Source organism: Tympanuchus pallidicinctus, unplaced genomic scaffold, assembly GCF_026119805.1.
Source record: "Tympanuchus pallidicinctus isolate F22 unplaced genomic scaffold, pur_lepc_1.0 scaffold14, whole genome shotgun sequence".
Taxonomy (NCBI): Eukaryota; Metazoa; Chordata; class Aves; order Galliformes; family Phasianidae; genus Tympanuchus; species Tympanuchus pallidicinctus.
In genome coordinates, this window is record NW_026294659.1 from 4,378,680 (window position 1) to 4,392,036 (window position 13,357).

Consider the following 13,357-nt stretch of genomic DNA (forward strand, 5'->3'; position numbering starts at 1 on the left):
TTGTTTCTGCGTTATTGGATGGCACAAGCCTCCTTCAAGTTGTTGCAGAGGTTGTCCCCTGTGTGTCACTTGGACTGGATGTTAGATTTACATTTGAGATTCACTGCAGCATTGGATGAACATCTGGGGAAGCCTTGCCATGTGCAACAGGAACATTTCTTTTAATAATGACATATTCCCCCCCTCAAAAATAAAAAAAAGAGAAAAAGAAAAGGAAAAAAAGAAATCAAACAAAGAAGAGAAGTGGATTTGCACATTATTCATCATGATAAATATAACTATGAAATAGCTTTTTGACTTTGGACACAGTTGGAGCTTTATAATAGGCTGTCAGTTAAGTAACACCTGTGATCCTAATGCCAGGGTCCATTTTTCTGATTTTAGCTATAAATTCCATTTCACAATGCTAGGGGGATAGATCAGAGTCTGTAGTTGAGGCTGAGAGCTTAATTCCTTGTCATCGTCCCTTCCACTATAGCCTTGGGTTTCTCCAGGCCATCTCAGCTCCAGAAAGCGCTTTGATTTCTTGCTTTTTTATGGGTGAGGGTTTCAAATCTGTCTACATTTTCTTAACTGTGCTTATGATAACAGACTTGTGTGCCTATTAGACATAGAAACCATTTTGTAGCTTAACTTTTTCAAAGAAAACAACTGTCAAATTATTCTTCCGAGGAAAAGAGGGAAAAAAGGATCAAGTGGGTGGAGTGTAAGTAACAATTACTGTAGGCTGATAATGTTTAAAGATTCATACAAAGATGTATTTCACAGGCCATACGTGTACGTAACAAACTCGCCTACTCTGTAATCCTACTTTTTATTGACAACACAACAATCAGCTCTTTCTAGAATGGTGAACTTCAGAATTTTTTTCTCCAGAAAACGCTGCATTTGAGCTCAGATAACTAATGTGAAATGTTATTGGAGAAAACTGGCAAGCCTGCTTAGCAGGTAAGGAATTCAGGCTTACTGAATCCTACTGAAGAAACCTTTAGTGCCTCTTTTATCCTGAGTCTCAGATTCTGATTTTCAGATTGAAGGAGGGTGCACCTCCATAGAACTGCAACTCCAAATGTTGCTCAGAAATAGCAGCTTTGCTACTGCTGTGGGAATGTACTTGTGTATTGAAATATGGAAATTTAAATGTAATTTAGAAACCCTTTGGCAGACCTTCGCCTTGGATACTGAGAAGGTGAGGAAAGCAGCTCAAGCAAGTCATGCATGCAGGACAGCGTACCTGTCATTAAATAATCTAAGACTATGGAAGTGTATTTTCAAAGCGAGAGTCATCCTAAGACTTCAAGCCAAACTTCCTTCTATTTCTCCAAACATGGGATGCATTGCTGTAATTCATCTTCGCCCGTAAATTTAGCAATATTTTTTGCACTGGAAAGTAAGGAGAATCCATCCACAGAGAAAGAACAATTTATTTTCTCTTCATCTGAAGTGATTTTTTCAGCCCAAGACTGTTGTGACAGACTAATAATAGAACACAGTTATGAAATGTACCTGGGAACATTTCTGGGAAATCTTTCCCAGAAGATTCTGGGAAAATTACCATCTAACATTGGAAGATGCCTGCTGTGCTGACAGGTCCCAGGACCTGGTTACTTACCCATCACGACTCTCTTTTAAACTTTAGAACGTCAAAAGAATGAAATACAAACTTTGGGCAACATCAGAAGACCTGTCAGCCTGTCCTCACTCCCCTAGTCCTACATCTTTTGGAGAACCCTCACCTTGCCCAACATTACAAATCTTGACCTGTGATGCAGGATTGGCTCAGGACCCGTCCCACGCTCTTCTCTGTGCATTTGAGATAAGCAGCAACACCACGTTGGTGTCCACATCCATGCACGAGCTCTCTTCTAGGAGGATGCAGGCAGGAGGAAGGCTGCATGCACACAGCGAGGTTGGCACAGGCCTCCCCTTGTGGGAATGCAAACCAGGTAGGAGATGCTGGACATCCTCCACTGCCTTCCAGCTGGGCACCCGCGTGCTGCCGAGGGACGTGGGCACCCCGGGGCAGCTGTAATTTCACCCGGATCTGCTCAGGATTGGCACTAAGAGCCGTGTGAGTGGCGTCCTGCTGTAATCCTTTCAGCCTCTTGCACTTTGCCGATTTCTGCAAGGGAGGGAGCTGGCTTGCTGGTTCTGCATCTTCTAGAAGAAAAAAACAGAGCGAAAAAAAAATCCTTTTTTAAAAAATCCTTGCTTTTCTACCACTCCAACGTCTACTGTATTGTGTAGCAGTGCATTTTGCATTTTCTCTTCTTCCTGTATTTTGTAAAACCTTAATAAATAAAAGATGTGAACACAAAATTGCTATTCAAATTCGATTGTCTCAAATTATGTCTGCAACTAAACAAAAATCTGGTGAGCTGTGATTTCGTGTGATGAAGGCAGCTCAGTGCTATTCAATCCAGTGGGAGAGAGATAAAGAAATGGAGTATTAAAAAATACCAATGAGCAAAGAAAAGAAGAAGGGAAAGTGTGATAAAGAACAGCTTAATACTTCAATGGCCTGAAGAGATTTTTCAACAAAACCATTACTAATACCTGTTATTCTTCTACACTCTGTTCTCACCATCACAAAACCATTAGCTCTTTGGTAGTCACAATCTGCTGTATATCTGTATCATGTCTTTCCACTGCATTTTATTTGTCTTTGTCTTCTTCTGCTTGACTGGTAACATGCAGCACCCTTGAGCTGTATACTTATTTCCAGACTGACTGCAACAGTTATAAATATCTGCTCGGTGCTCAAGGAGGCAGATAAAAAAGCGATGAGCTTCGCTCGCCAGAGTTCTGAATTGCCTCAGACAGGAGAGTCTGTCAATGAAGTGTTGTGAAATAAGAATATTGCTGGCTTCTTGTAATCTTAAAGAAGAAACCTTTGGTTATATTCATGATAACAGACGTAAAATTATTATTAGAATTGCTTTTCCTCTTGCACTTCGGTGCAGTGCTAGAATAGCCAGAATGGGTGTTTATAGCTCATTGGCTCGTGACTATCTTGTCCTCAGACATGAACTTAATGAAGATGTAGCAGTGGGCTCTCGGTGCTGGGAGGGGATTGGGGCGTTCTGTGCTGTGCCTCATGGCTGGGTGAGCTGTAAGACAGCGTGCCCTGGTGTGCAAAGAACTGCAGCAATGCTTAAGCTGCCAGATGCTGTGGCAGCCTTGCACATCCCTTCCTTTGCAGCAGCAGCAACACGGCTTTTTTTCCTCTGTGATTTCAAGAAATAAACTGTGTGAGTTTGGTCTCTTTGCATAAACACAGTTTACACCTAAATGCTTAACAAAATCCTACTTCTCCTTTTAAATCTTCTTGCTAGGTCTTCACAGTGTTGAGTATACTCTTTAAATAACAACACCGATATCCCCTCTTCTCCCCCACATCAAAGCATGCCACAGTGTGCACTTGTTTCTTCAGCTCTAGTGTTTTTTGAGATCCAGGCATTGGTTCATCCATAGACATTCACTGCACTGTAATCTCTGGCAGAGACAGACTAATGATGGAAGAAAGATCAGAAGATGGGGTTGTGTTCCAGATGCTTACTGCAGCAGCATCTCCAGGGGTCCAAGGCTTCAGAGTGTGACAACTCACTCTCAAGAAATTTGTCACGATAAACCTGTTAATAGCACAAATCAGAATGGGACTGTCTGAAGGTGTGCACAGGTACAGGCATTACATGGCACTTAGCAACTGCAGTTTGTGGTGTGCCGAGTTCTTCTCCAAGGGCTGTGCTTTGAAAGCCTTTCTGCCAAAGACAGCTTTTGTAGGGAGTGTAGAAATAAAGCATCCATTTTGCAGAAGCTGATACGAACAAGTTAGACTTGGTCTTATTTTGGCAAAAAGAAGGTGGCATTGGTTGCAAACTGAAGATAGGGGTTAACTGTGAGGTGAGAGATCCCAAGAGATAGGCTGTGTCATGAAGAGCCGTAATGGTGAAGATCTTTGATCAATGAGTAAAGATGGATGGCAACAGGTATTGTAAATTCATGGTGCTAATGAGAATCCAAGGAAGGTGATGTTGCTATTGATGCCTTGAACGGGGCTGAAGCTCTGCACTGGTGTTTTGTTAATGATGGTTTGGCTTGTGGCTTGTTCAGTTGAGAGCAGCAAGTAAAGCCTGGACTTGGGGAGGACAGGAGAAGCCATTCCAGTGCTTGGTGTGGGTGAGAACTGAGGAGCATGCAAGCCCTGGGTGCCAGATGGGGCAGAGAGGCCTGAGATAGGCAGAGAAAGGCAGTGCTGGGAGCTGCAAGGACAACCTGGAGGGAAATCAGGTGGGGGAAGGCCCTACCACACCTCACTCTAGACTGTCTGGTTTGCCATGCTAGACAGCATGTTTCCAACTCTGTCAGCACAAGGAGGATTTGGTGACCGATCCTTTAGGTGGTGCATGATGGATAATCTCATTTCTCTGTAGTACACTCCATCCAAACGGTTTGCTCATTTCAACTCTGCTCAGCAGAGACTGTACAAATCTACTGTAAAGTTCATGCCATGACCACATTTCCTATCAATTTCTCCACCGGAATGTATATTAATGGAAACACGAGGATATATTAATTGTACCATTTTGAATAAATGTAACCTTAGCAGAGTACATTTTTTATTATTATTTAATAATTATGAGTTCAAGCTTTTCTTCATTTCCTGCTGTGAGCTTTTAAAAGTCACTGCAATGCTGAAACATAAATAGAGTACGTGATGTAACACTTTGCCTAGGCAAATATCATAGGCATTTTTACCCCAGGAAAATGCAATTAAATTAAAAATAAACGTTCGGCTCATTTGAAATTCTGCTGTATTGAAGCCAAATACGGGAAAACCAACTCAAAATGGAACAATATTTACTTCAAAAAATCAAACTAACGATTACTAAAATCTGAGTCGGCAAAAAATGTGGAAAATCCACAGAAAGCATGAACATTGCGTGTTTTTTGTTCGTTTGTTTGTTTAATCTTTAAAAATAGGCATGAAAAAATCCCCAACCTCAAGGTTTTTTCAGCCATTCCATTTGGTTTGTAACAAAACCCAGGTCGGATAATGCTCAGATTGTATCATTGCAATAGAAAGTCAGAAAGGAAGTCCAAAGTTAGCAGTGAGGACAAGGTGACCAGGTGCCAACCAGAACAGATGGATTATCATCTTCATTCTCTCATCTGCGTCCCATCAAATCCCTTCCCCCTCTCCTGTTTGGCTCCTTCCTATTTCCTTGTCTTTATATTTTTTTCTTTTCTTCTTTGTCTTCCTTTCTTAGCCACTTGCCTTGTTCTGACAATATGATTACTTAATACTTACCTGCCAAATTAACTGACTTATTTTACCAACGAGTGGAGATAGAGTTCCCTGACACTCTGTATTTGACAGTCCCACAGTCTTTTCTGTGTCCACAAGGCATGCACTAGAATGGGAAAATTCCAGTAAGTATGGTGGGCTTTTTTTACAACGCATTTCTGTTACATACCAGCATGAACCGGTATGTATGTTGATTTGCCCTCTCTGTTTGACTTTTTAAGGCAATAAAATGTGAATAATTAAAAAATCTATTACAACCCACTCATCCTCTCTCCTTTATTCCAAAAATCACACCCAACTGACCTCTTACTGAGAATGGCGTTCCATTCGGCAAGGCTCTCTCTTTTCACAATGAAAAGAAAAAACCCTATTCAGCTAATTGAGCAATTTGCTTAACTGGATACACTGTACAAATGTATAGTGGAAATGCTAATGTATTAAGTATGAGTGTGTATTTGTATGCGTGGTGAAAAAGAAATGCTATATAGCTGCCATAGCTAGAATGCTGCATAAATACCTGAGGCAAAACAATTGTTATTGGAGGTGTATTTTGAAGTTTACCTGCTAAGACTTGTTCATTGCCAGTAAAATTGAAGTAAATAAAATAAAATTGCTTAACTTTGACCTGAAGTTTATTGCTTAAGTTTGACATGAGATATATTTATTGAATGAGCTTGGAGAATCGTCTTCTTTTGCTTTAAACACAGTACTTGGAGCGGAGCTGTGGATCTGGATACATCTGGCTAAGGCAACACAAAGCAAGAAGGGGATTTCCTATGCCAGAGCACTTGTCCTTGTTTTGCCAGACAACAGCCAAAACAGGGAACACCTGTAGCATTATGATGACATTGGTCATGCAGCAAATTGTAGTGCAGATGTTCAAACTGTTTTGCAGAAGAGGATTTGAAGGAGAGCTTTGTGGGTGATTGTCAGAGGACTCTGAAAGTTTGGAAGGTCATTAAAAATCATAGGAACTGCTTGCTTGAAAAGCTGCCAGGCAGATGACTGAGGTTGGAATTGTTGTCTGACGAAAGCAGAAGGGGAACTCTTTTGTCTTGATGAGAGATGTTGCCAATGGTCAGCCAGCTGTGAAGGGGCATGAAGTTAAGTCTGACAGTCATTTCTTGATGTGATAAATTTTATCAATTTCTTGGATGTGACAGAAAAAGAATTTAAATGTTTTGGTGAGAAATAAGGCAGTCAAAAATTCAAATCAAGTGATTATGCATGGGCTGTGGTCAAGCCAGATGGTCAGGAGAGCTTTGGCAGATTTGGCCATGCCTAAATTTATTGGTGAAGTCAATGGTCACTTTACAATGCTTAGTAGAGTGCTGCAAAACCAAATGCTACAGAAGTGCTTGGTTCCCTCCCTTTCAGCAGTGGTACTGAGGATGTGTCATGCCTCTCAGGCTCTACACGCTCTCCTGGGAATGCATAACTAGGCAGAGCTGAGGTACAACAGAAAACTGAGGCAAAGAACACTTCAGGGGCCACATCTTTGGTTTCTCCTTTCCTCAGAATGGAGAGAGGCTGAAGCTCACCCAGGAGCAGCCTCTGTCGCACCAGTTTTTGGGCAGTAAGGGACCCTGCAGGAATGCTAAGAGCATGAATGGAGTGGAGAGAAGAGTGGCTAAAAAGAGGCTTTTAAAGAATAGGCTACAGAATTTACTTGCTTTTTGTTCTCGAATTTTGCAGTAATGCAGTACCTATGTAGTATATTTACATCAAATAATGTCCTATCAGGGATTAGGTATTTGAGACATTCTCTACAAAATCTATAGTCCTCCTACCTTAAAATCGTAGCCATTTTGCTATGTAGAGAAAACAGCATTGAGTTAACCTTACAGCAGCAAAATGCATTAGGAGGGTGAACCCTCCCAATGGGAGGAATACCAAATTGGAATTAGGAAGTGAATGAGACTGGGATGATACAACAGCCATTTATTTATCATTTCCTTTTCTTATTCTCTGATTGCTTTCTTTCACGTTACAAAAATGAGACAATGGGAATAGCTCAGTGTGTGATATTTGAGTTTTCTTAAAACACAAGAGTGTTCTGAATTGCTGGTGTGGTCTGCAAAGCAGACACAGTCTGCAAAGCTCAAAGGACTTTTAAACCTCAACGTTTATCTTTTTCCTTCCTTTTTCCCTACACAGTCAAGACCTATAAAAGGGGTCCATCATCCCAAAGCAAGATGCTGCTGCTACTGTTTCTCATCTGTGTCATCCAGATTTATTTCATTTTAACACAGTGGAGGGATGACATGGTAAGGTTTGTATTTGCCAAGGAGAAAGCCAGAAGTCCACAGAGATCCATGCCTAATAAAGTATGGCTGCATCTTTTGCAGGAGTATTTCCACAGAAGTTTTTTGAAATCCTCCAGAAGAAGATACTATTTGACAGCATTAATTTATTAAGCCTTCTTTGTCAGGTGGTATGATTTAAACCCAGTTTATAAAGGGGTAAGCAATGGCTTGCAGAGGTGAAGCAATTTGCCCACAGTCCCACCAAAGGCAGCAGAATAAGAAAAGCACACCATCTCTCTGCCCTGTAATAGCCCCAAGATCACCAAATATAAGCCGGGCTCAGAAAGAGAGAACCCCCCCACTGGGAAGCTAACAATGGCCGCAGACCTCCAAAGAAGCAGTGAATCTAAAAGTGAGGGAGCTTTTCTGTCCAGAAGCTATTTCATTACTAGCCAGTTCAAAACCTCTTTTATACGTAGTGGGCAGCTTATGCACATTGTGTGGGAAATAAGGAAATGGATTTATTTTTATTCTTCTACCTTCTCTACACACACACCAGCAACGGTATGGGCAGGTATTTGATGATAAATGGATTGCCTCTCTCATACAAAGGTTTTAACTGAAACGTCTCTTTTCTGACTAAAAAGTAGGTTAGTCAATTTTCAGTGGCTTTCTCCTTCCACTGAAAATCATCAGCTTATATTTGCTGTAAAAATGACACTATCATCATAAAAGCTTCTCCTGTTGGGATTCACCGCACCATTTAGACCAGATAGCAGTGTAAAGTCCTAATGGAGAGATAAACATTTGAGCATCTTTCCTGATACCGTAATTGCCACATTTAGGTGCTGCTGTATGTGAAAACAGAAGTACACAGAAAATTTCCTTGTTCATTCCATATGCTAGACATTTTACCATTCTGGCACCATATGTTGTTTGTTGTATACGTGTGTGATACACACCAAAGCAAAAGTCTCCTTTCTCCTTTTGTGGCGATGGAGCTGCTTTGTGATGTAAAATGTAACTTCTGTTCCTGTTGCCTCCTGGAAAGAAAAACTCACGCTAAAAAAACATTGCTGAGAGAAAAGCCAAGGAAAAACTGCTGCAGGAAACTTGTAGTGCCAGAAAAAATGATGCTAACAGAGGTGAAGTCTCAAAGCCAGGAAGATGCAACAAAGCTGGTAAGCAGCATTTAAGACTCTTTGTTGTTTGGTAGGAGCTGTAGTCAAGTATACCAAAGATTTCTCTTGCCTACTGGTCAAGCCTGCTGAGATTCTGCAGTTGGGCAACCTGCAAATTTAGCGGGGATGTGCAGATACAGCTGGGAAGAGGAAGGGATATATCACTCCTGGGTAGGACCCATCTCCTTGTTTTGTTGAGTTAATGCACTTAGCACTCTGGGGCAGAGAAGTACTGCAGCAGCCCCTGTCACAGCTCTGGGAAAGTGGCCGGCTGTGATGCAGTGAAGTTTGGCTTTCAGAAAGAGGGAGTTCGAATGAGCTCTCTGTTGAAGGCACATATTTAGGGTAAACTTAATGCAGGTGCCCTGAGGAAAGAACTTGATTTAAGAGATCAAAGTAGGGGAAAGGGTGATTGGTGGGGAAAAAAGTACTAAATTACTCTGACAAAGGGCATTTGTAACATCAGAAGATCTGAGTTTAGGAATGTACAGATTGGGAAACATATTTTGGTGACCTCTTCTCCCAGAGTAATTGAAAATTATTCAGCTCTGCTGAGTGTAACCGCCAGTAGCTTCTGCTTCAGATAAATGAGTTCTCTACCCTCAATTTGTTTGTCTACATTTCAGGCTTTGAAAAAAATAACACTTAACCTTTTATTGTTTATTCAGATTTATTTAGACCAAACAAAAATCTCTGTGACTGTCTGCATCAGCTATGCACATTTCTGCCGAGCTCTGAAGTGAGGTGAGGCTCAAAAGAATGCAGTTCAAAAAGCTCCTTTTCCTGGGGTTATTACTTACAGTGTAAATAGTTTTGAACCGTATTGGATGTCTCTGATAATGTTAGCTTATGGAATGGATATAGTCCTATTCCTCCCCAAAGACTCAACACAAATTCTTGTCTGGAGAAGATCTCTCATAGGATAGATGCTTGACATTACTATATCATGTGTGTTTGGGATTTCACTTGAAACGTGACAGATCCTAAAATGTAAGAACAATGGATAAGCTGAGTGATAGACCCCAATCTACCCTTGCTTGTGGTATCCCAGACTGCACTAGGCAAAGTATTGACAGCAGATGGATGGAGGTGCGTCTTCCTCTCTACTCAGCACTGGTGAGGCCACACCTGGAGTGCCAAGTACAGTTCTGGGCTCCCCAGTACAAGACAGATATGGATATCCTGGAGAAAGTCCAATGAAGGGCCACCAAGACGATGGAGGGATGGGAGCATCTCTCCTATGAGGAGATGGTGAGAGAGCTGGGACTGTTCAGACTGGAGAAGAGGATGATCAAGGTGATCTTATCAGTGTCTATAAATTCCTGAAAAGAGGGTGTAAAGAGGATAGAGCTGTGCTCCTTCCAGTGCTGCCCAGTGCCAGGACCAGAAGCAGTGTGCACAAACCTGGGCACATGAGGTTCCCTCTGAACACCAGGCAGCACTTCTGTGCTGTGCAGCTGATGGAGCACCAGCACAAGCCACCCAGAAGCTGTGGGGTCTCCTCCCTGGAGATATTAAAAAACTGCCTGGATGTGGGCCTGGCACTCTGCTGTGGGTGTCTCTGCTGGGACAGGGTTTGGGTCTTGGACTCAGAGGGCCTTGTCAACATCAGCCATCCTGTCATTTGTAATTCTGTGATTATCCAGCCTGCCTCTTACCCCTCTTATTCTAGTATGTCTAGCCAGACTTTTTAATGTGTCTTAGGATAACAATGCATTAGTGATGATGTAGGTATATTGGTTTTATTACATCTAAAGCTTCAGAAAGCACTGATGTATTTGCTGATCCACATTACTTATTTTTTTCCAATGTCCTGAAACCTCTCCAGAGACAAATTCCTCTTTTGACGAGTGTCTGCTCATAGCCTGTCAGTGATGCCCTGAGTAGTGTGCTGTTAATGGCACAGATGGATAACTCCTAACTGGCATATCATGTGTAAGAGTGCCAGTTTTAACATAGGAACATGATGGCCTTGACATTTTTCATCTTAAGTCTTGATCCTTAAACTGGGCAACAGGCAGCAGGTTCCTTCTCCTACCTGAGAAGGAAGGCAGTAGGTTTGCAGTGCCAGGCAGGAGATTAAAGGAGGTTTACAGAGGGGTGAGGGCAGAGAGATGAGGAAGATCAGTGTGAATGTATGCACATCATTTTACCTGGAGAGTAGGGTGGGTGGGGGTAGCAACACCAGAGCTTTCATTATGCCTGAATTGGTTCAAATTCCACAAGGCAAGAACCTGCCCTAGGAGGACCTGGTCCTTGTTCCAGGATCTCTGATTTCTCAGAGTGCAGCAGAGTTGGGTCTGCTTCCCTCTGGCTTACAATACATAGAAGGGGAAAACAAAGTCTTTATTAAAGACTGTTGAGGTGCTGTGGAGTTACCACCATCACTGGGGAAAATCAGTGATACTCAAACAATGTGTGACTTCCTTCCTCAGATCTTCAAAGTAGACTTAGCCACATAGAGGCTCAGTGACAGGGAACACAGCTGCACTGGACTCCTCTGTGGATATAATGCAGCATCAAGTGCTTTTATTTGCTTGTAAATACAATGATTTCAGGACTCATTTTTGCCATCTGTGGAAAAACGATACATATACAACCCCTGGGAGTGTACTTGTGGAGAAGGAAAAGCTTGCACCTTCCTCTTCAGCCTCTGATTTCTGCACTTTTAGCTTTTCCAGTGGATAGGGTATGTCCTGTGGCAACATTAATGGTCAGGCACAGCAGCTTTTGGTGTTCTGAAAAGAAAATTATTACTATCCTCAACCTCTACTTTTCAGCAGTAATTCTTGCCTAGAATAGCTCTATTGTTCCTCACACAGTAGAAAACTGTTGGCTTTCCATGACTTTGGCAAAGTTGTAATACCTCTGAGGGTATGATTTTGCCTAAGACTCTGTGAATAACCTTTCACAGGCAGTGATTGTGCAAACATTGTGGCATCTCAATATTCTTGTAGGTTTTTCCATGCATGAATGTATATGACTGTTGGAACTGAGGGTTCAGTCACAGAGATGTTGTTTGTTAAGGTGTGTTTCCCTTGTGTAATGTCAGAAGCCTATGTTCAGTCTGGATTGTTTCCTACAATTCTGGGGGTTGTCAAACTATATAACTTCCTAAATAGGACTGTGTTTCAGAGAGATTCATCTGTCTGAATAATTAATATTTACTATGTCTTGCACTTAAAAGAGAATTGGACTTGTTTTTGCAAAAATGCCCCGAAGTCTTTCGTGTTTCGGTGGTGGATCCAGACAGTGGATCCTTTTTATGTTGTATGTTGCATGTACACTGTTCTTTACATACATGCAAGTTACAGTTCTTGATGAGGAAAAAAAAAAGATCCAACGCTACTACAGTTGTGCAGTCCTTGACTGAAAATTAATTGATGACAGAACCTTGCAAAAACAGGTATGTGCCAATAAGTAACAAATACGGGCATGCCAGTTTCACACTGACCTGTGTCTGGAGTGTTTATCACTGTCCAGGATGCTACTTTCGTTGCCTTGCCCATAATTTCCCACATTCACAAGAAATACATATAGGAAATAGACTGGCAATAGGATGCAACGATCACTGTCATCTCAGCCATTCATTACCGCCTGTCATATTAGAAGGACTGAGGTTACGGTACTGCCTCCTCCTTAATCAGCTGGAAGGGAAGAAGCCTCCCAGGCAGGTGAAATACTACTTACTTTCCTCTTACAAAACAGAATGATTTCGAGCAGCGCCAAGCCATTAAAGATTTAGCAGTGTTGTGGAAAGGTTGCAAGAGGCCACTCTGTTGTTGACACAGCCTGAGTGAGTTTAAAGGCCAGATCCTCAGAAGATACAAACTGGCACTGTTCAGTTGACATCAACTAAGTGATGGCGCTGCCCGTACACCCCAGGGTACTTTAGAGAATTAGACCCAACCAGAGGGCCTGCAGTGCTGCAGTCACTGTTTTACTTTCTCAAATATCATTCCAGTAACTTAATTTCTTTATTTTTTCTTTTCTTGTTCTGTTAGTGAGAATAGCCCAGCACAATTGGAGTTAGTTCATTGCAGTACAGCATATTATCAAGCCTGTGTCTTTCTATCCAGACTGATCACCAAGCTGGGCACAGTGAATACAAGCTCTGAATGCATCTAGGTTCACGTTTAAATCATGTTTGAAATTATATGTTGGTTTGCTTTCTTTCTTCCTTCTATCTTTTCTTCCTTTTTTTGGCTTCCATTTTTGTTTTATTTCAAGTCATAGAAGACTTTTTGTGGCCTGTTCTGATACCTGGAAGTACTACAAAGATGCTGCTCATGGCACAGTTTGAGTTGAGCCTGGCTGGTAGAGACAGATTGAAAGAAATAATATAAATAAAAGTACATGGCCTCTTGGACCTAAGGTTGACTGGCTTGCCAGACCCAATTCATCTATCTCACATACAAAAAAAAAAAAACAACTCGCAAAACAATCTAAAACCAAAGAGAAAAAAATCCTCCACAAATTCCTATTGTTTTAATTTGCTTCACTGGCTTCCACTAAGGATATCATTATGCTCTTTAGTCCTAACCCAGTCCTAACCTGTTCAACTTTCTTGTTGAAATAGTTTGTTTAATTAATCCCCCGTCTTTCCGTTTGTGAGTGCTGTG